The sequence below is a fragment of the Rhineura floridana genome, chromosome 8, assembly GCF_030035675.1.
Source record: "Rhineura floridana isolate rRhiFlo1 chromosome 8, rRhiFlo1.hap2, whole genome shotgun sequence".
Lineage (NCBI taxonomy): Eukaryota > Metazoa > Chordata > Lepidosauria > Squamata > Rhineuridae > Rhineura > Rhineura floridana.
The window spans coordinates 101,895,873-101,916,747 of NC_084487.1; the positions used below are offsets into that span (position 1 = coordinate 101,895,873).

The window sequence follows — 20,875 nt, forward strand, 5'->3', positions numbered from 1 at the left end:
CCTACTGGGATAAGTGGTTCAGATAGGTTTTGTTGGTGGGCTCTTGTTGTGCCCATATCAGGTGTTAAGAAGTCTTAGTAAGGAGGAACATGGGTGACAGGGGCATCACTAGGGTGGTGCGGTGGGTGTGGGCCGCACCGGGTGACACCATGAGACGGGGGTGACACCCAGAGCTGCCCCCGGCCCTGCCCCCTGCCCACCGCCGGGAAGAAGCACTCTGCACATGCTCAAGGGCCCTCTCGCCCACATTTCAGAGCTGAGCGTGGGTTCGGGGAGGGAGAGAGAGAATCCAAGCTGATTGGAGAACACACCAGAAGTGGAGGAGGAGTGGCTGGCTGGTTCTAGGCACCTAGTCACAGCTCCGCCCACTCGGCGGCTGGAGAGGCCCGTGGGCGGCAACTGTCTGACCAGCCTTGAGAAAGGGAGGAGCTCGGAGAGCCGCTGGAGCAACAAGGGAGGGCAGGACGCACCTGGAGATCTGTGGGACGTAAGTGACGTCAGAGCAGAGAGGGAAGGAACCCAGGGCAGACCACCCCTATCTGTTTCACATGCTCGGGGGAATTTGGAGCGATGGGTCTGGCTCAGCTGGAAGGTGCCTGGCTGCAGAGGCTGCCAAGATCGGGTCCGGGTGAGGCTGGGAGAAGTGCCCCCTTTTATGTTCCCCCCAAAAGATGAGGGAGGGTTATTGATGGTGCCATGGGACTCAACTCTGCCCCCCCGGCTTTCTCTGCCATCCCATGCCGTGTCGCCCTCCTTGCTCAGGGTGGGATGCTGTTGCAAGCGCCTGTGGAATGGGGGGGTGAGTGAGCGAGTGAGCAGGGCAAATGTCTAAATAAGGAAATGTTGGGGCCCAATCCTGCCTGGATCTAGATATCCCACCCCTCTAGGCCCTGGAAATGTTGAGGTCGTCTGTGTTGCTGGCTTGCTTAGGGGAGAGGGAAATTCACTCTGTACATGCACCCGAGGCCCCTTTTCCTTTCTCCTTCAGGTACTCCAGGGCTTGCTGGACCCTGGTGAATCTGTGCAGAACATTTAATTTTGCATGTGTCTGTATTGCAACTTTGACTCGGGCATATGTAATCATCTGTTTCGTGTTCTTTGAGGGTTTATGTAAGAACTCATCCGGGGCCACCAGAAAAGCTGTGGCCCTCCAGATGTTGCTGGACTACAATCCCATATAATTCCTAACTGTTGGCCATGCTGGCTGAGGCTGATGGGAGTTGGAGTCCCAACAACTTCTGGTGGGCCAGACATTCTCCCTCCTTGCTTTAAATTTATTTATTTATATATTACATTTATATACCACCTTTCCTCCAAGGAGCTCAAAGGGGCATACATGGTTGTCCCTTCCCAATTTTATCCTCACAACAACCCTGTGAGGTAGGTTAGGGTACAAGACAGTGATTGGCCCAAGGTCACCCACTGAGCTTTGTGGCTGGGCGCAGACTCAAACACTTGTCTCCCAAGTCATAGTCCAACACTCTAACCATTACACCACACTTATTTATTTAATGTTGAATGGATTAAGAAGGGTATATTGGAAGGGTGAATAGGGGAGTATTTTGATCAAACTTGGAGGTTTGGCATTCTAAAACACTCCTGAAATTGCATTTGTAACTTGTGTTTTTGCATATGCGTGTGCAACACCGTCCCTTGAAAATAAAGGGAGATCTGATCCCATTGCTAACCTGGTGCCCTCCAGCTCTTTTGGACTACAACTCCCACCAACCTCAGCTGTAGTTGTGGTCCAAAAGAGCTGGAGGTTCTTCACCAGGTTGGCAAAGTCTGCATTAGAGCAGGAGCAGAAAGTTGGAGGGCCACCTGGGAGATACCAACGGCCCTCTCCCCAAAGCTGCCAATTTAAGGTCAAACGAAGAGTACAGATTGGGTGGGGGTTGGGTGCTATTTTGGCAAGTGGGATTTTTTGGGGGGGCAGGGCTTGTTTCCTTGGTTCTTGCTTTCAAAGCAGCCCTTTGGGAGATCCACTGAGTGCTGACCAACCCTTTAGAATGGAGTGCTTTCTCGTGAGCTCCTGACTAATGCAGCGCGGGGATGTCAGTATTCAAGATGTCAAAAGGCTCCATCTGTCTAGTTTAAGAATATAGGGAGGTGAAGGGATTAGCAAAGCCGGCCAGTTATGCATCCACGCTTTCCACCATATGCACTCTCTTATCAACAGCATGAGTGATCCTCTTATATTCCTGATGTCACAAAGGAAGTGTGGAATCTTCATCCCACTGACTCTCAGTGTGCAAATATTAGTGTGTGCATTTATACATGAAAATATCTCCATCAATCAACCATTTCAGTATAGTTCTTTGGATGAATACCAGTTTATCCAAATTTCATGTGCCGGTCTTATCGAGACTTCTCTGGCCAGTCTGCTGTGGCCCTTGGGCAGAAAAAAGGTTTCCCATCCCTGCTTTAGAGTAAAGATGATGATGATGATGATGATGATAGACCATTTACTGTCTAAAAGATCTCAAAGCGGTTTACAATAGAATACACCTTCATGACACTCCCAACCACACCCACACCCTTTTTGCTGCTGGGTTGAGAATGAGATCCTTGTTAATACCTTCTCCCACAACAACATATGTCCCTAGGTGCCAGTAAGCATGAAAGGGGGGAGTGTTGGCTACTGAGAAGAGTCTTCTCAGTGACTGACTCATCTCATTTCACTCTGCTTGGCTCCAATCAGCAGGAAAAGACAAGGAAGCATGTTAGGAGACTCTTCTCAGTAATTTACACTCCTTTCAGGCTGATTGGCTTGTAGGGTGCTGGAGACATAGGGACCCAGTGGGGACCCTGCGGGGACCCTGCTTCCAAAAATCGATGGGTTTAACCCCCCCCAGACCAATGGATGACTACGTCCCTTGGTTTAGGGGTACAGAGCTAGCAAGCACCCATGAGCTTTGGCACTTTTTTGCTTTAGAAATTTACCATTGCTGTTAGACTTGGTGCAATATGATCCCCAGTGCTTAATTTCTCAAAAAAAGAGAGGTTTCAGTTCAATTCTGTGTGGAAATGACATTGCCTCTTCTGTCCCTGTAATCCTTGATTTGGAGATCCTCTGAAGCCAAAACAAAACTGTGCAGACTTGGGAAGGGGACCTATTGAATCAGGATTTCTGCACCCCCTGCCCTGCTTCACTTGTGGCTGCTCATTAGAATGGGGGGGGAGGATAGCTCAGGCCCAGAGACCAAATGTGGCCCTCCAAGCCTCTCTAATTGGCCCTCAGAATTATCCCCAGGCCAGCAGAACAGTGAGTGCTTTTCTATCCTATATCTCAGTGGTAGGCTGAGCATGTGCTTTGCATGCAGAAAGTCCTGGATTCATTCTTTTGCATGTCCTTGTGAAAGGGAAAAATGTTCTAGGTTGTTTGTGTGACAATCCCACAGCTGGCTTTGTGTGTGTGTGTGTGCTATTACATTCAGTGATATACGGGAATTACAATTTATGAGTAAGTACAAAAAACATTACTAAGGATTCTGTATGGTCTGGTACGGGAGGAGGTCCATGGGGGTGACACCATGAGTTACCGCACCAGGTGACACCAACCCTAGTGACGCCACGGATGGGTGATGCCACCCCAGTTTCAGTGTTCATGGCTAGAGGAAGGTATAGCCATGGGGAAGTGGTGAACTACCATAGAAGACAAGGGCAGGGCTATCTATGCCTTGTTCCTCACTCCCACTTCTCTCATGGACAAGTTCCTCATTGCTCATCAGCTGTGCCCACTGGACTGTGTGTGTTGTTGTTTAATGCCAGATCAGTACACAATAAGGCCACACTCATCCATGATATGATCATGGATGAAGGTGCCTATTCGGTGTGCATTACCAAGACCTGGGTGGTGAACTGGGAGGAGTTGATCTGACCCAACTTTGCCTACATGGATACTTGGTGCAACACCAGCACAGGCTGCAGAGATGGGGGGGGGGGAAGAGTTACTGTGATCTATAGAACTGCCATCTCTGTCATCAGGAAACCACTCTGTCTTGGAGCTGGCTGTGAGGGCCTCCACCTGATGTCGGGCCAAGGAGGTTGCTGCTGGTGTCCACCCTGTTGCCCAGCAGCTTCTCTGACTAAGCTGGTGGAGGCCATCTCGGCTGTGGTATTGGAGGAGCCCAGAATGATAGTCCTGGGTGATTTCCTTGTCCATGCTGCGGCTGCCTCTAGTGTTCTGGCTGGGGACTTCATGGCCTCCATGAAGACCATGGGGCTATGTCAAGTTGTTACCGGCCTGATGCATAGGGCAGGGTATACCCTTGACTTGGCTTTTGCTCCAAATAGAGGAAGGTGTGGTCTGGAGAGGGGGGTGGATGTCATCTCATTGTCGTGGTTGGACCACTTCCTGGTGAAGTTTAGATTTACAGCTCCAATCCTCCCCTGCAGGGGTGGTGGACAGATTAAGATGGTCCACCCCCAGAGACTAATGGAATCCAGTGGATTCCTCAATGCCCTGGGTGAGTTCCCAGTAGATAGAACAGGTAACCCTGTTGAAGCCCTTGTCATGCTGTGGAACAGCAAGGCATGCCGAGCTCTTGACATGGTTGCCCCCGAGTACCCTCTTTGACATTGTGGAGCCCGGTTTGCACTTTAGTACACCAGTGAGCTAAAGGCAATGAAAAAGGCTGGATGACGACTAGAACACAAGTGGTGAAAGGCATGCTGTGAGGCTGATGGTGCATGAGTAAAACAACATAACCATGCCTACTGTGTGGCAATGAGGGCATCGAAGAAGGCCCACTTTTTTGCCATCATTGCATAGTCAAGTAGCCATCCAGTGGAGGATTTTCTATATACATATTGTCAGGGGTCTATTGACATCAACTCCAGGAAATGGAGATTTAGACCCTTTGGAGGCCCACTGTGAATTGTTTGCAAAGCACATTGAGGGTAAAGTTGCTTGCCTCCATAGCAATCTTGATGCCCCATCCACATTGCTAGAGTTCCCAGTGAGGTGTCCAGTGCAACATCTCCTGCAAACTCTTGCGATTGTTTTCAGTTGATGTGACCTGATAACAAGGTTCTTGTGACGATGTGGCCAGCAATGTGTCCCCCTTGCCCTTCTTGACTTATTAAAGCTCACCAGGGGGTTGACCGAATGGAACCAGGGTATGCCCAATGCATCATTACAGAAAGGAGTGGTTCCAGCCACCCTGAAAGAAGCGGTGATCTGACCGCTCCTGAAAAAGCTCACCCAGGACCACGGGGTTTGTAACAACTGCTGTCTGTTTGCAAATACCTTAGGGAAGGTGATTGAGAGGGTTGTGGCACAGCAATTGCAAATACTCTTGGATGAAGCAGATGATCTTGACCCATTCCAGTCTGGGTTCAGGCCAGATTATGGGAATGAATTGGCTTTGGTTGCCCTGATGGGTGACGTTTATTGGGAGAAGGATAGGGGGAGTGCGACCCTGTTATTCTTACTTGATCTCTCAGTGGCTTTTGATACCATTGACCACAGTATCCTTCTGGGCCAACTTGGTGAGATGCGTATCTGAGGCTCTGTTTTACAGTAGTTCCAATCCTATCTCCAGGGTTGTTTTCAGACAATAGCCTTATCCCTGGGCACCTCCCCAAACTTCTGAGGTTGGCAGTACCACCAAAAGGGGCCCCCCTCTGCTGATCCCAACACCCAAGAGGCAATATTTCAGATATTTGGGGCCTAGGTTGTTTAGGGCTTTAAACACTAGCATGAGCACCTTCAATTGGGCCCAGAAACAAACTGGCAACCAATGCAGCAGTTTTAAAACAGGGGCTATATGAGATCTAGGGCTTATCTACATGGTGATTTACTGTATATCTGGTGCTACTTGCATCCCCTTTTAATTCACATGGTTCACGTGACATTGCAGGCAAGCAGAAGCTATCACACAGTTTTCCCCTTTAAATCCATATTAACCCAATCCGCTAATGTGAAAAGGAAAGGAGAAACCATCAGCTGCAGTGCACTCCTCCATGTAGGCACTTTGCTTAGTGGGCAGGTGAATCTTCACTTTCAGCAGTTCCCCCACTCACTAACTCTCCCGTGCATTTCCCTCCTCCCTTAAAGATATGTACACTCTCTTATGTCATTGCTCACTCCCTCTCCTCAGGTCCCTTCCTCGGACTCAGGAGCTGCCCAGTGACAAAGGTGCACATAATTCTCCCCTGTGAAGGAGCACTGCTGCCGCCACTGCCAAAAGGCGCCTTCCAAGTGGAGCACCCAAATCCTTGCTGTGGACTTGCAGATTAAGGAACAGCAACTCGGGTCTCCAACCTTTCTGCCCCCACCCCACCCTTGTGAGAGGCTCCCTGTTGGAACAGAGTTTTCCTCTTCTTGCCCCACCCCTTTTTTAGACTTTCCTGTCTTCTTGTTCAACTGGAGAGGCTGCTGCTTACTTATGTGAATGGAAAACAATGGATTGGAAGCTACCGTTGAGCAAGAATTGTGGACCTTGAAAATCTATTATGATGGTAAAAGCAGTGTCTTTAGTACAAAGTTAGGATCCTGTGTGGATAAGCCCCTAAAGGGAACCCCAGCCAGTAATCTGATTGCAGCATTTTGGACCAGTTGAAGCCCCACATAGAGCACATTGCAATAATCCCACCTGGAAGTTACCACAGCATCTCTGTCCAAAAGGGCCCAAAGCTGGTGAACCAGCTGGAGCTAGTAAAAGGCATCCCTAGCCATTGAGGCTCCAGCAACATTGCTGGATCTAGCAATACTCCCAAGCTGCAAAACTGCTTCTTCCAGGGGAGTGCAACCCCATCTAAAACAGGCTGTGTCCCCACCTCCCAGACATGAGAACTCAGGACACAGAACATTTCTGTCTTTTCAGGATTCAACCTCAATTTATTGGCCCACAACCAGCCCATCACCACCTCCAAACAGTGGTCCAGCACCTCAACTGCCTCTTCTGATTCAGATGGAGCAGAGTTGGGTATCATCTACATATTGATGACACCTCACTCCAAATCTCCTGATGACAGCAACCAGCAGCTTCATATAGATATTAAATAGCATGAGGAACAAGATGGAACCCTGCAGAACACCATGAGACAGCCCCCATGGTGCTGAATAGTAGTCTCTCATAACTACTTTTTGGAAGTGGCACTGGAGATATGAGCAGAACTACTGAAACACAGTGCCCCTAACCCCTACCTCCCTGAGACACTCCAGAAGGCTGCCATGATCAACAGTAGTAGTAGTAGTAGTAGTAGTCATTGCAGTGCAGAAATAATAATAATAATAATAATAATAATAATAAATTTCCCTACCCCAAAAGAATATTTTAGTAGAAAATATGCCTGTCTGTTTCACTTTAGCTTGATATTTTGCAAATCCTTTCAAAAGTGAGACTGGAAAACTCAGTTAACGAAATGTGTGTGGGGCTATCGTCAAATATTTGATCCAATACTTGCACTATGTAATATATATATTTGAAGATAGCCCCACACATATTTTGTATGCCTACAAAACTATCAGGTGATGAGAAACATTTTGTCCTTAGCTTTGTCCCCAATCTTTTAATCTGAATAGGCAAGTAGGATTTTTTTTAACTGAGAGACCATACTGCTCCACGTACAAAAACTCCCTATGAATACGAAACTGTCATGTCAGGAGAAAGATTTTAGACTAGCCTTGTCCCTGATCTGCTAGTTCTGAATGGGCAAGTAGGTTTTTGTTTTCGTTTTTTTAACTGAGAGATCATTGATCTCCACTCCTGCAATTCAGTGGTACAATCCAGCGAGTGATACATTGCATAAATCTGATGATTATGTAAATTTTCATTTGTTTTAAACAAGTTTTAATGTTGCATTTTTATTTGTTGTGACTTTCCTTGGGACCTTAGGGTGAAAGGTGGGTAAATAATAATTATCAGGATGAGAATGATGTTTTTCTCTCTCTCATGAGCTGTCTTCACCTTTTCCTTCTACTAAAAAAACTCGACTCAGTCGGAAGCTGTCAAACTATGGATGTGTCAAATGCCACCTCCCTGGTATGCAAAGTGTTAATAGATGTGCAGTTACCCTTGGTTGTACAAGTAATTCTAATCATGCCATTTATAATCGAATTATCCAAGAGAAATGTTATTACACTTAGATTTATCTAATACCACCACTGTATCTGAACAACATAATGCAATCCATCCATCAAAAAAGTAATCATTTATTTCTGTTTCTTTCCATTTTTAACGACATTTTTCATCAGCGTGGCAAAATGAATTATGAGCCCTATTTCAAACTTCACTTTCCTTTACAAGTTCATTTAGGAACATCAAAGTCTTAAAAATGGGGTGGGAAGAGAAACAACTCCTATCAGCATTTCTTGCAGGAATAATACCTCTTTGTTTGTAATATTTAACGCAGCAGCTGTTTTAAGCTGAGTAACAAGATGTACTATAGCTCCAGAGGAAGATAATTTATTTCAGGGGCAAGATCTTCTTTTATTATATTGTCTTTGTGCTGCACGTGCGTGAGTGTTACAGTGGTAACAAAAGAGAGATGTATTTCAAAGACATAAATATGAAGGCTAACATTTATTTAAATCATTTATAGCTTGCCCTTTATTCTCTCCGGGTGAATGTACATATATATATAGGAATAAAAGCAATATTTTAAACCATCAGATGCTGTAGAACATCTAAAACAGGGGTGGAGGAGTCCTTTTTGCCTGAGAGCCACATTCCCTTATGGACAAAGGCTACAGCCCAGTGACGGGCAGGCCCAGAGCTGAAAGGGAGCAGAGCAACAGATGTAATATAACATATGTAGGCTACACCAGTAAGATGCAAACAACATCTTTATTTATTATTTATTTATTTCTTAGGTTCTTTCACACAGTTCGCATTTTGGAATCCATCTTGGAACCACACCCTGAAAGCACAAGCCTCAGGCATGCTCAGATCCAACTTTTCTAAAAAGAACACTACCTTTTTGGCCACTAGGGGGCAACCACATGAACATACAGGAATACCCCGCTATACGGACCTTCACTTTAAGGACATTCACAAGTACGGACATACTTATAGTAGCACCATTCCCCTGTTTATGTACACTCGCTTCGCAAGAACGGACACTTAACTTTTGGTTGTGGCCTGTTCTTTTGGTGCGTGGGGGGTGGTGGAAAGAGATGCGATCGCACGACCGCAAATCAGCTGGGAGGCGATCAGCTGAGAGGTGTGGCGGCGCAGCAGCAGAGGTGCCGCAGCGCAGCAGCAGAGGCTTTAGTGCGGGGCTTTGAGGCTCCGCATGATGGAGAGGTGGCACAGTGGTGGCACAAGTGAAAAAAGGTAGTGCTTCACTTTAAGTACATTTTCGGTTTACGTACTCACTCTGGACCCATTGTGGGCGTTAATGTGGGGTATTTCTGTATTTTATACTCCTCCCCCTTTAGTTTATATTATCAATGTACAATCTACCTATTTTACTAAACATCAGATATGTTGGTCTTAACAACATCCCTTGTGTTTATAAATTCAGTCTCTCCCTGGGCTTAGGAATTCTTTTTGAATGGCTTAGTACAACTGTGGGTGTCCCTGGCTTGTCCACCACTGTCATTGAATGTTCTATCTCAGCAGGTGTCTCAGCAGGAGACACCTCTAAAACAGTGCAGAAATTGTGGGCCTGTCAATCTCTCTGGTTGTATCAAGTGGGCAGTGTAATGGTTCCACATCAATTTGCTCTTCTACTTCAGTCTGTAGACCCTCTGCAGGAAACTCCTCTCCACGGTATAAACACACTTGATCTTGGTGTTGCTGAAAATGCCTCCCATCTGGTAATTCCACCACCCATGAGAGGGGCTCTGCCTGTAATACAAGACAACCTGCCAGCCAACGAGGTCCAGTCCCAAAATTAGGGGCATAAATTAGGTTGCCCACTGTTAGGGTTCTTGATGCTGTTTTTAAGTCATAGTAGAATTTTTGTGCTTCCTGCTTCTCACACACCTTAATAGCCTCATCAGGGTGTAGGATGTCCAGGTGTGTACGCAATTTCCTATCCATTAGTAGTTCTGCTGGTGATTTTCCTGTGGTGGAATGTGGTGTAACATGATACTGGAAAAGGAATCTGGCTAATTTAGTCTCTAAGCTGCCACATGTCATTTTTTTTAGTCTGTCTATCAAGGTCTGCACTGTTCTTTCTGCTAGGCCATTGGAAGATGGGTGATGTGAAGCAATTCTTACATGCTTGATGTGGTTTTTCTCCAAAAATTATTTGAAAATTACACCTGTAAATTGTGGCCCATTATCACTTACCACTATTTCGAGCAATCCATTGTCACTGTGGCCATTCCCATGGATGTAAGGGTGCTTTTGGAGGAGCATGGCAGTTAGATTGACAAGTCCCACACTGTCACACCACTGTCTCAATCTGCTGGTCTATTCCAGGCCACCACACATAACTATGTGCTAATCCCTTCATTCATATAATGCCAGGATGTGCTTCATGCAACAATATTAGCACAGCAGACCAACTCCCTGGTGGTACTACTACCCAAGACCCCAATAATAAACATCCATTCTGGATACTCAAGAACTCCCTATGCTGATAGTAGGGCTGTAAATCTGTGTTCCCCCCCTCAATCCATCCATTTGTGACCATTCTTCGCACTGTAGATAACAGAGGATATTGGTCTGTCTCTCATTTAATCTTTGCTGCATCTATCAAGGATGTGGACATCAATTCCATAAGAAGAATAGTTTCAGTAGGCTGAGGTACTGACTTGGAGCAATCTGGTAGTGGAAGTCTGCTAAGGGCACTGTAGAGTTAAAATCTACCTTAACATGTACACTATGTTACTCCAGAGAGTTAAGGTATAGACGTAGAGAATAATGTATGTAGAAATATAATGTTTTAATACAAACGTGTATGCTGGTAAATAAAAATACTCATAAAAATGCACTTAGAATAGTGCATATAATAAAACAAAAGCGGCCAAAGGACAAATTCTATGTAGGACCCATGTCCATACAAGATAGAGGATGAGAAAATCAAAACAGTACCAAACTGTCATCCTAAATTGACTACTAAGCAATGGCCTATTAGCAAAACTCAATACCCAGAGGATTCAAAGTGCATATGTTGGCCAGACGCGTTTCGACTGGAAAGTCTTTCTCAATGGCCTTGCAGATGGATGTTGATTAATATTTATATTCTGGGATATGGACATATAGTTGGATAACCTGTAGATTCAATATGTTCATTTCATTTTCTCAGTCACCTGAGTTGGTAAAAAATCTTTTAATGGGATTCGAGAATGACTAGTGTTTTTTTTTCTGCTAGGGCTAGGGATCTTGATGTATAACTAATGGGACACTCTGATCCATCAGGCATTCGGTGGGCTAACACTGTTCTCACTCCATATGGAGAAGCATCACAAGACAAGAGAAGTTCTTTATGACTGTCATAATGAATAAGGAGCATGGATGACTTCAACAAGTTCTTTGATGCTGAAAAAGCTCTTGCCTGCTCTTGACCCCAATGGGATCTTATCCCTTTTCATAAAAGTCTATGTAATGGGGCCAATACTGTTGGCAAATTGGGTAAGAATTTCTCATAATAGTTTAGCAACCCCAAAAAGGACTTCATTTCTGAAACTGACTTTGGTGCAGGTGCCTCAGTAATGGCACGTACCTTCTTTTCCACAGGATGTATGCCAGCAGCATGAATTTGTGTCCCAGATATACAACTTCTGGGGCCTTGAAAAATGCACTCAAGAGACGCATGCCTGCAAATGATAGCTTTGACAGTACTTGGTCTCGGTTCTGCAAATGTGCTGACTCTGTTGTTCCTGTAATCAGAATATCATCAAGATACACACAGACATGCAGCATACCCTGGAACAAATTGTCCATACCCCTTTGAAAGATTCCAGAGGCAACAGAAACACCAAAAGGGAGCCAATTGTAACAAAATAGCTCTTTATGAGTATTTATCGTTACATACTGTTTTGAACTTTCCTCAAGAGGAATCTGAAAGTACATATCACTTAAATCATTTTTGGTGAAAGTTTTCCTCCAGCCAGGGTGACATATAGATCTTCAATTCTAGGAATGGGGCATGTATCCAGCTGTGCTACACTGTTCACAGTGACTTTATAAGTCTCCACAAATCCTTACAGTACCATCTGGCTTCAATACAGGGACAATTGGAGCAGCCCACTCAGAAAACTGAACAGGTTCAATAATACCTTTAGCCTGTAGTCGATGTAATTCATGCTCCACTTTGTGACGCATAGCATATGGTACTGGGCGGGGCTTAAAAAGTGGTTTAACATCTGGATCCACAAAAATCCTATCACTCACTCACTCACTCACTCATCATTTGATTTATATCCCGCCCTTCCTCCCAGCAGGAGCCCAGGGCGGCAAACAAAAGCACCAAGAACATTTTAAAACATCATAAAAACAAACTTCAAAATACATTAAAACATCTTTAAAAACATTTTTAAAAAGCTTTGAAGATATCTTTAAAAAGAAAAAAATGTTAAAAACATATTTTTTTAAAAAAGGTTTAAAAAACTTATTAAAAAGCAATTCCCAACAGATGCAGACTGGGATTTACCCCATTTAGAGTACCCAAGCCATGTCTGAAGAGCACTTTAAGTTTTGAAAGAATTGCTTCTGTCCCAAGTGAGCTAATTTTGTTCATCTGTGCCCAGTTGAGGTTCAGCTGTCTTATCCAGTCCCAGCCCATAAGACTAAGGCCTCTTCCTTTCATCACAACTAAGGGCAGTTGAAAGGTCTCTTCTGCATATTTCACTTCTACATTAATACTGCCTCTCACTGGGGCTTCTTGACCAGTATATGTGCGTATCATCATTTTCAGGGGTCTCAACTGTGACCCCTTATTCTTTGGCCACAAACTGTTATAAGTGGCTTCACTGATTATAGACACAATAGTGCAGATGGGGCCACAATTGCAGGGCAGTTAAGCCAGCAGGGGGGAAGAAATGGGGTAACGTGGGACTGCTGAGGGAAAAGAAACTGCTGTTGTGAGCTTGCGGAAGACATTTGATAACGGGAGACTGAAGTTGCTTTGAATAGTTGGTGTGATTCCCAAGATGGCGTCCGCAGCAGTAACAGCTCTTTTTAGAGCTCCGGGAAGGTTTTTAACTCTAATTGTTTTTAATTCCATTTACTCTCTGATCTTGTCCTTGACATGTGGAGCTTTGATATAGCTGGAGCCTAGGAGTTTGTTTTGGGGTCTGACAGATTTGCTCCCACAAGATCTACGGCACGCCTCTTCCCTAAATGTATTCCGTAAAGCCTTAAAGACCTGGCTCTTTCAACAGGCCTTTGGGATTTCCGGGGAGGGTTAATTGTTATGACTGAAATGCCTCTTACACTGCATTAGTGCTGTTGTTGCTGCTGTATTGTTTTTATTGTATTATTGTATTTTATCACATTGTGTTTTAACTGTTACATGTACATCGCCTAGAGTGGCCATCGGCCAGATAGGCGACACAGAAATTAAATTATTATTATTAAATTATTTTATTATTTGCTATATTTTTTCAACTGTGAGCTGCTATTATTTTATTTTGTTACACTGTAAGCTAACGCTGGCTGTTGAGACTTCTGGATGCTCAGTGTTCCATTCTTCCCTCGGTGGCTTGGTGGTTTGGAGGGCTGAGAGGCTCTTCAAACTTGAAGTTTTACTGGAGAATATCAGAGCTCTGGAGAAGGATTGGAAAGGCTGCTATTTCTATTTTAGCAGCTGTTTGGTATATTCATCCTCTCCCTGGCTTGAGGACTTGGACTGCAAGCTACCTTGGTTAAACAGAATGAGACTACCAAAGTTCGAAGGAGAAAGAAAAGACTGGTGAGCTCTTGCAGCGTGGGTCCTCTACCAAAACAAACAACTTTACTGAAGCAAACACAAACCCCAATGAAAGGAACACTGCCCTGATAGTCACTAACAGCTACAAATAAACTTGAATATCTCGGTGGGAAGACTAGGAAGACCATCACTAATCTCCAACAGTGGGGCCGTCGAACCTGTCCTCTGATGAGAACAAGTGGGGGGATATATATACTGCTGTAATAACAGCAGCCCCTGCAGAATCTATCAAGAGTCCAAGGTCATCAACACAAGCAAGGAAAAAAGGAGAGTGACTACTCTGCAAGTGTGGAGGAGGTGAGCCCCCTGGAACGCTGAGACCAATAGCACAAGGCGGGCCGAGGACGCTGAGCTCTGAGTATATGGAACAGTGAAATGGTTGCCTGTAAAATCTTTTAGCTATTAACTGAGAGACGTGCTTGGGATTAGCTCTTGCTAAAAGCTTACAATGTGGACATTTAAACAGACATTTTAAATATGAAATGAAGTGTTGATATTTTAATTGCTTTCACTCCCATATTGGGTAGCATAGTGTTACTTAATAGGAAACAGGATAATCATAAGTCTTTTAGTCTTCTAGTTCGCTGCAACAACTTACAAAAGGATTCAGGGCTTTATGTTAAATTTACTTTTTATTTTATTCTGCATTCTTAGTTTTTTGTTTTATTGGCTTATTTGTTAACTTTTTGGAGTTTTGTTTTGTTTTTGGTTTGCTTGCTTGCCGTTCTTCTGTTTTTAATTAGATTACCTGGTTTTAATGTATGGTTGCTTCAAGGTACTTGTGATGTTCCTGTATTAATGTAAATATGATAAGTGCTGTTTGTATAGAAGATACATGGTAAGTGGAATGAAAGAGGAGGGGGGAGTAGATGAGCAGTAGAATGTTGGATGATTGGCTGAGCGTTTGAATGGCTGGGAGTATAAATGGAAGAATGACAGTTGAATCGGGGTGGATGTTAGTAGGTGGGAGAGTTGGTGAATGTGAGGGAAAGGCAGTGTTTGGTAGTGGATGTTAGGAGAGTGTGGAGAAAGAGGGAATTGGAGTTTTAGTTAATAATAAGTCAAGTATCACAGGAATAGATGAAACCATATGCTTATGTACCATTATAAAAGTAATCTTGTTATTTCTGATATTTAATAAATACTATTTTGGTTTACCGAAGGCCTGATCCTTGGCTGGGGTTTTCACAGACCAGAAGGGAGGGCAAGGTAATTACCAAGGCTGAAGGGCAACAGTAATGAATGGTGGCAGTGGTGAAGAGAAGAATAATAACATTACAAGTATCCAGAGCAACCCCGAGTTATATGAGTTATCTATATAGATACAAAGGGGTTGGGAACAGCATAAGCACACAGTCACAAAAGTAACCAGATAGAGAGAGACTCAGGCAAAGTCTCTGGGAACATTGGTTATAGGACGTGACTGGTGGTGCTGCCTAGCAGGGGGATCTAGTGAGATCTGTGCTAGAGCGGAGAGAGAAACCATAAAAAGGACAGTCCGGACTGGTGGAGTCCCTGGTGGTGCCTAGTGAAAGGCAGTAGCCACAAGCAGGTAGGAACCTGACAGGGAGAGCCAGGAAAGGACGTCACAGTACTCCTTGGGTTTTTTTATTTGTATGGCTTCCCTGTATTCTGTAAATACTGAGACAGGGCCAGCAGAGCTTTAGGCCAATTAGACTCCTTTCGGAAGGGTTACTTAAATATTTACACACCCAAATATTATTATTTCTTTACTATTAATTTATCTTACTGGGGCTTGATGGTCCTTACCAGAGGAGGGTAGAAACAGCTGGGCCTGGTCCAAAGGATTTGGCACTGGGCTTCTCAGGAGCTACCAAACTCCTCATCAGTCCATATGTTTTTGCTCCACAAATACTCAGCAAAATAGCCCACTTCTTGCTATCATCATTAATATCATTAGCAATGAAGTACTGGGACAATCTCTCCGTATACTGCACCCAGTCCTCCTGATCAGCATCAAACTCCATAAGTCCATAAACAGCCATTTTCCTATCACACTGCTACTCACAATGTGTGAAGAAATCCAAGGAGACCGGTGCATCCAGTTTACCTTCGTCACCAAAATAATATATGTAGGCTACATCAGTAAGATGCAAACAATAACTGGGTTTGTTTCTTAGGTTCTTTCACACAGTTCTCAGTTTGGAATCCATCTTGGAACCACACCCTGAAAGCACAGGCCTCAGGCATGCTCAGAACCAAATTTTCTAAAAAGAACACTTTACATTTTTGGCTACCAGGTAGCAACCACATGAAAATATGTTATAGCTTTCTGTAGTGAGTTACATTTCAGTCACACAAAATCCGGGGGGGTTCCATACACACACCATTCTCTCCAGCCTTCATTTGGCCAAGCAAGAGTTTCACAGTTTGCAGACATAGTCCAGCCAGGCAAAATCACTCAAGAGATCAGAATAGGACTGGGAAGGGGTGTGGCTTGGGGAGGTGGTGTGGCTTGGGGAGGGCCCTGAGAGCCAAACAGAGAGACCTGGAGGGCCATATTTGGCTCCTGATCTAAAAATCCCAACTGAAAAACTACTAAACGCTTGAGTACATGATGTGTTAACCAGGTGTCTCAATGAAAACTAGGTAGGCATCAGCCATACTTTGGAGGGAGCAGGTTCCATCACCAGGGTGTCACCACAAAGAAGCCTTCTCTCTCTCATCACTGTATAGTACATAACACCTGGTGGGAGGATGATGGGAAGGGCCTCCCTGCAAATCTTAATGTCCAGTCATGACTGTAAACAGAGAGGCACTCATTCAAGGGTTTAAGGTCCAAGCTGTTCGGGGCTTTACAGGTAATTGACTATGTCTTGAATTCAGACTGGAAATGTATTTGGACCCAGTGCAATTTTTGAAGTTCCAGAGAAATAACTGGCTAGCTCTTCCACTCAGTTGCTCAGCAGCCAAATTTTGCACTAGTTGACATTTCCACATTGTCCTCTAGAGCAGCCCTTCATAGAGCACTTCATGGGAAAGTTATCAGAATGTGTATTGCTATGGCCATCAGGAATAGCCATAGTTAGAAAATCAACTGAAAACACTTGGCACCACCAAAGACACTTGACCTTCTACTAGGCACTAGAGGTGGATCTAGTACCCCCAGACTACATGTCTGGTCTTTCAAGGAGAGTGCAATCCCACCAAGGAGAGGTCATTAACTCAATTTCTGGATCATATAACTGCCAAGTCACAGCACCTCCATATTATCAGGATTCAGTCTCATTTTGTTGGCTTTCTTCCTGCCTATTACAGAAGCCAGGCACTGCTCTAGAACTGATTCAAACAGAGATTAATTAAAAGTAAGAAAGCTAATTTTGACTCAGAAGCCGAAGCTGAATTTTACATTGGTGAAATAGTTATTGCCCAGAAGTGGAGATGCATATTTACTCTTAGTATCTGGTTGCTAGGGACCATCCGACAAAAGCCCCCCCCACGTGCTACCTAATGGGGCTAGTGAGGGGTTTAAACAACATAGGACATGCCCTGAAAATTAAGATGGGGATGAAGTGTTAATGCTGATTAAAGAAGCCAGATCTCACCCACTGCAAAATTCTCAGGCTATTTCCACAATGCCTCTAATCCTATTGATGGTCCCAGATTTCAAAAGTCAAGTAGTCAGGGAGCATGAGAAAACCCTGTTTTGTGACAAAATTAGTGATAAGTATATATAGATGGTTGTAATTGGATCATACTCCTCTGCAGTTGAAAAATCTGCTCATCTGTCATTTAGACAGACATTTTGGCCTATCTCCGTTTCAGAGATGAAAACCACAGTCTGGTATGTGGAGGAGGAATCATGTGTCAATTGACACCAAATGGATGGGAATGTCACACCTCCACAGCAGACTCTTTCCTTCATGCACAGCAGCCCACCTACCCTCCTTTTCTAGTGGTATGGGATTCATTGGTTGCCCATTGGGGGCCAAGTAGGATTTTTTTTGGTAATGTGTATTGGGCTGGGGTAGTATTGATTCAGCCATTCGGCTTACTCTCACAACTTAGACAGGCAGTGCAGACAGGGAATGAATTACATCATAGCCCTGGTGAGCACTTGGAGGCAACTTGCAGGTAAGGGGTACTTGTGCAATCATCCACCTCAGTATGGGTGTCTTGATGAATGCTCTTGGGCCTTGTAACCTTTGCCCTGTCGAATGTTGACCAGCACATGTGGATAACTGGAGCCCCCTCTGCTCACCTTCATGGTGAACTGGCAATGAGAGGCCTCACATCAGGCTATATTGGTGGAAGGGGGCTTGAGCTAGGTGGTGTTGCCCTTATATGGAGGTACAGGGATTTCATCTCTATCTCCTCAATTCAGAGTTGTCCACAGACAGTCAAGTTAGTTTAGGTTTGGATGCTGCAGGTCCTCTATAGATTGATCATTAAAGTTCTGGAATTGTATTCAACTAAATCCAATGCAGAGTGGACCCATTGACATTAGTGAACCTATTATTCATGTCTATTAACTTCAATGGGTCTACTCTAGGTGGAGCTGGCATTGAATACCATGCATGGTCTCTCATTCATGTGCTTGTCTCATGTCTTAATTCAGGATATGAGGGCAATGTGTGACATAGCAGTGATAACATCATTAAGGTGATCACCATGCAAAAAGAACAAACCTTGTCATCTTACCATCTATTAGACTGATTTTATTGTTTAAGCTCTCATTGTCCGTTTGATCTGTATAGTCTGTAGTTTTCCCGAATACAGAACCTTCACTTGTTACAGATAGGGAAGGGACTCCATGTATTCGTGTTTTCATTTTTTTGTTTTCCATTGTAGCACTTCAGACCATAAATGTGCAACACAATTGCATTTTACAGTACAATCCTTTACATGTTAGGTGATATCCAACTCACTGAATTCAATGAGACTTACTCCCAGATAAACATCTTCTTCTGAATGGTTTCACAATGGTCTTTTATTGAAACATTTAGATATTTCATATTTATTTATTTATTGCATTTGTATACCGCCCCATAGCCGAAGTTCTCTGGGCAGTTTACAACAATTAAAAACAAATATACAAATTTAAAAACCCATTTTTAAAAAGCAATTTCAAACACATGCTAAAATGCCTGGGAGAAGAGGAAAGTCTTGACCTGGCACCAAAAACATAACAGTGTTGGCGCCAGGCACACCTCATCAACAATTTCATTCCTTAATTTGGGGGCCACCACTGAGAAGGACCTCTCCCTTGTTGCCATTCTCTGAGCTTCCCTTGGAGTAGGCACCAGGAGGAGGGTCTTTGATGTTGAGCGTAGTGTACCAGTGGGTTCATGTGTGGAGAGGTGTTCCATCAGGTATTATGGTACCAAGCAGTGTAAGGCTTTATAGGTTAAAACCAGCACCTTGAATTGAGCTAGGAAACATACAGACAGCCAATGCAAGCACATGAATCCCACCACAGAATCATGGGAACTGCAGTTTGTTAAGAATGTTGAGAACTATAAATGTGAGGGGGAAACACCATTTCCCAGGATTCTTTAGGGGAAGTCATGCACTTTAAATGTGAGTTGGATGTGCTTTAAATGTTTTGTGTGGATCCACTTAATACATTTTGCCTGCATGTAAATTGTTTTAGTTAATTTTTCAAAATGGAAATGACCTATAAAGTGTAGCTGGTGACCATGGGCTACTCACCATCTCTCAGACTATCTGCCCCTCAGGATGAAAACAATTGAGAACCATGACCACCCCAAGGAAGAAGAAGTATTGTACAACCATAGTGTGAAATCAGATACTTATTGGGACACAGTATGAAGAAATATTTATATAATATGACTATCAAATATGTTTATTATTTACACAACCTATAAAGATATTTATAGTGCAATCCTATGCTTGTTTACTCAGAAGCAAGTCCCAATGTATTCAATGGGGCTTACTCAACCAGAGGAAACTGCAGCCTTAAGTGATAAAGAACTCGTTCTTTTAACAAGCCTTTTAAGTTGAGACCTTATCCCAGTCTGTGTCTGTGTTGGAGTTGCTTTTAAATAAGTTTTTAAACATTTTCTTAAAAAAAAAGTTTTAAAGCTTTTTAAAATGTTTTTAAAGATGTTTTGCTTTAATATATTTTAAAGTCTTTTTTATGATTTTTAAAGTGTTTTTAGTGCTTTTGTTTGCTGCCCTGGGCTCCTACGGGGAGGAAGGGTGGGATATAAATCAAATAATAAATAAATAAACTTAATTCACACAACCCAAAATTCAGAATCATGCTACTTTAAGCTGTTTTGCAGCTGTTTATACTTGTTTTATAGTTATTGGTTTTCAAAGAGATTTATTTCATATTGTGAGCTGCCTTTGTTTCCAATCACCAACCCTACCTCACAGGGTTGTTGGAAAGACTCCATACACACACACACACTTGTAAAAATACATTCCATATAATAGTTTATCGTCAAACCAGTTGGTCATTGCAGAACATTTTAAAAAAATCAGTATTAGTTTCCTACATAATAAAAACTGTGATACCTAGGTAAACCCTGCCTAATTGCTTTAAAAATAGGATTGGAGAGGGAGAGAAAGGTTTATAACACAAACACAATTCTTTGCTATGCTTACTCATTAATTTACAGCACAATCCTAACCATGTATACTCAAAAGTAAATCCTAATGAATTCAATGGGTTTTACTCCAGGTACATGGGATTAGCATTGCTTTACTCCCAGAAAAACAAGTATTGGATTAAATACTTCAATATTGTGAAGGTTTTCAAAGCACTGCCCTCTTCAACAGCCCAGGGTCTGACTTTTGCACACAAGAGGAAAAAACACATTAAGCCATATTCTTACTTACTCAAACAAATTGAAGCTCTCAAAACCACAATTTTCTGATGTTGCAATGAAGTCTAAGCACTGCCTAGGTCAACAAATCACAACACTGGCTTCACTTATTGGCTACAATCCTGAAGGGCAGGGTTCGAGCTAGGAGCTGCTATGACAGATGTTTGATTTAACAGTCATAGGGGACGGTTGACGTTTTGATGTATATATCGGGAACCAGACCACCT

The 20,875-nt window shown here is 43.6% G+C and overlaps 1 pseudogene; it reads right to left on the minus strand.

Annotated features, from left to right (window-relative positions):
- Positions 1-9,593: 9,593 nt before the first annotated feature.
- LOC133363362 (uncharacterized protein K02A2.6-like) lies at positions 9,594-15,839 on the minus strand (annotated as a pseudogene).
- Between the last annotated feature and the right edge of the window lie 5,036 nt (positions 15,840-20,875).